Source organism: Boleophthalmus pectinirostris, unplaced genomic scaffold (genome assembly GCF_026225935.1).
Source record: "Boleophthalmus pectinirostris isolate CB_2022bp ecotype Guang Dong unplaced genomic scaffold, ASM2622593v1 HiC_scaffold_2804, whole genome shotgun sequence".
Taxonomy (NCBI): Eukaryota; Metazoa; Chordata; class Actinopteri; order Gobiiformes; family Gobiidae; genus Boleophthalmus; species Boleophthalmus pectinirostris.
The window spans coordinates 5001-8323 of NW_026571284.1; the positions used below are offsets into that span (position 1 = coordinate 5001).

The 3323-nt window shown below is 37.4% G+C and overlaps 1 pseudogene; it reads left to right on the forward strand.

Moving 5' to 3' along the window:
* LOC129410858 (cytochrome P450 2F2-like) overlaps nucleotides 1-1955 on the forward strand; it is a 6659-nt pseudogene extending 4704 nt beyond the window's left edge.
* The last annotated feature ends 1368 nt before the right edge of the window (nucleotides 1956-3323 follow it).

A 3323-nucleotide genomic window follows, 5' to 3' on the forward strand; every position in this document is an offset into this window, starting at 1 on the left:
TAAGTGGTTGTGCGTCCTCCTGTTGGAGAGCATTATCCTGTTGCACAAATTAGTGACAAAACAAGAAAATGATTTTCAACAAGATGTTATTAATGAATTGGTCCTGTCACTGTGCACTCTGTTACTTTTCCTGATGAAGGGTCTGCTACTTGTTTGTCTCCAGGGAGATGTACACCATCAATATGACCTTGTGGCACATCAATGTTGGGGAGTAACTAGTTTTAAAATACAGATTAGATTCCTTTTTTAGTAACGCGGTTATCTATAGTTACAATTGAAAACTGAGCAAGTAGATTACAGTTACTTGGGCTACTTGGGCTTTTAGTTACTTTTTGCCTGTAAACCAAAATAACACAAATATTGGTTTAAGGAGTACTGTGCACGTCGCCTCTGCTTGAGTAACTGAAAGTAACTTGAAGTAATCAGTATTCTAATTATTTTTGAAATAAAGCAATCAGAGTAGTAATTAGATTACTGTTAGAAGGAGTAATCAGTAGTCAGTAATTCGATTACTTTTGCAAAGTAATCTGACAAACACCGCTAGCCATAATGGGGAACATTATAGAGAAAACATAACTGCTTCATGGAGACAAGAAAAATGCAGACCTCCAGAAATAGTGGACCTTTAAGACCGGTTTGTCTTGCAAGATTTTAGAGCCATGAAGCCTTCTGTATGTAGCTGCTAGGACCATTTGGGTACTTCAGCCTCTTCACCAAAGTAAAAGTTTCTGTTTTCCCCCTGCAGAACGCTGTCAACAGGAGATAGACCGTGTCCTGGAGGGAAAGAACTTTGTCACATTTGAAGACAGACACAACATGCCTTATGTCCAAGTAAAACATTTAGCAACTATACTGAAAACACATACTGTGTAGATACTGCTATCATCTGCTTTTTTAGGCTGTTATTCACGAAACTCAGAGGACTGCCGACACTGTTCCTCTCTCAGTGTTTTTCATACAACCACCAGAGACACAGAGCTTATGGGCTACTCTATTCCTAAAGTAAGCAGATATCCAACTGCACATAATCTAAATGAGACAAATAAAGTCATAAAGTCACTCCACTTTGGTTCTAGGGCACTATTGTCATCCCCAACCTGTCATCAGCGCTCAGTGAGGAGGGACAGTGGACGTTTCCTCATGAATTTAACCCTGAAAACTTTCTCAACCACAAGGGGGAGTTTGACAAACCAGATGCCTTCCTGCCCTTCTCTGCAGGTACAGAAGTTCAATCAATACTAAAACATGTACAATTGTGAGTATAAGTATGTATCTCAGGTAATGTTCTAGGTTTTTGTCCAGGTCCTCGAGTGTGTTTGGGAGAAGGCCTTGCCCATATGGAGCTCTTCCTCATCATGGTGACTCTTCTGAGGAAGTTTACGTTCATTTGGCCTGAGGATGCAGGAGAGCCTGACTTTACTCCAGTGTTTGGCATCACCATAACGCCCAAACCGTACAACATGAGAGTGGAGATTAGATGAAAACAGTTTGGTTAACATGGTGGGATAACATTCTTAGATCATATTTCACTGAACAAAGGACAACTTGGAATACAGTTTGCCTTAAAAGCCATTTACGGGGGGGCATTTAGAACATTTACAAAACAAAAGACACACAGCAAATCTTTGGAGATGTAGACAGACCTATAATAAAATATTACTCAAACATGTGTAAACATACAAACACAGCTCCAGCTCCAGCTTTGAGGAGTTATGTAACATTATGACATGGGTTAAAGCTCACAAGAGTCAACATTGTGTAACAGATGACCTTTAAATAAAAAGTTGATCTGCCGGTGTTTAGAAATGTTTGGAGCTTTAGAACAGAAGATTAAATATTGGCTTTTTCCAACTACCAGTATGAGACTCACAGTGCAGCTCCTGGGAACCCATGTGATATTGTGCTATAATCTAGATCAGGACCTCCTTAACTGGAGGATTTAGCCGGTAGAAACCCACCCAGACATAAGAAGAACATGCAAATTATTTGTGGTTGCATAATCTCTAAAACTACAAAAAAACTCAAGAATAAATAAAAAATGATTTAAACAACATATTTTCAGGAGCCTGTGATCAGTACGAGCGTTCATGGTCCTGTTTAGGTGTTTGATTTTCAACAAAAAGGTGAGAGTGATGAACTGAAAAACTGTTGACTAATGCTAGGTAACTTGTAATGTAACAGTACAACTTCAGCTCATTTGTTGTAATCCAAAAACATTCATTTTGTCTTTTTTTGTACATTAAATTCTCGGGTTTTTTAAAGACAATACAATAGGAGATGTATTTACCTTGTTGACATGTTTCAACTAGCTGCAAGTCATCTCCAGAACCCCAAAAGAACCCAAGAACAAATAATCTACAAAATGAACATTGTTGGATTAGTAAGAAGATTTGAACAGAACAGCAGGATGACTGCAGCAGCCAAAACAAGGTAAATACAAAAACAAGGTAAATAGATGGTTCATATGACATGTTAGTGCCATATGAACCATCTCACACTCTGAGGAGCTCAGGGACCAGCCTCCTGCTGGTGCCCAGAGTCACGACTAAACATGGGGAGTCAGTGTTTCAGATTCATGCAGCTAAAATCTGGAACAATCTTCCTGAACATGTGAGACAGGCCACTACTTTGATGCTGTTTAAATCCAGGCTCAAAACAAAAGGTTTTCATTCTGTACTCTTCTCTCTAATTTATTGTCTTCTCTCTTTTTTTATTTTATGATTATATTTTTTTTTTTTATATAATTTTTTATTGTGATTTTAGTGTATTTCTTATTCTGTAAAGCACTTTGAATTACTTTGTGTATGAACTGTGCTATACAAATACACTTGCCTTGCCTCACATTTCCTATTGTGTTATCTTTAAAAAGAACCCAAGAAGTTCACCTGTTGTAGTTCCAGCTTTGTCGAGTCTTTAAGGTCAGATTGTGTTAAAGCAAAGTTACAGTACAGCTACTAAAGTATCAATACTTAACATTAGTTATATGTCTGACATGATTTTTTTTTAAGCCATTACAGATATACCACATGTGTCTTGCTTCTGCACCTGATGACTGATGTTTGCTGATATCAGTATTAAGATGTTCAACTTTTATTTCTTTCAACTTTTCTTCACAAATTGCCACTTGGCTGATGTAAAACTATGATAAATATTTACCATTTAAACATGTGTGCTTTAATCTGAGCTTTAATGTGACCATAAAGACGTGACTTAACTGGAAGAGATGAGATGATCTGTGCTTTTAAACAAATCTCTCTCTAATAAAATTACAGTCACAGTAGTTTTCAGTAAATCACTCTCACTTTTTGGTGAAAATCAAACAC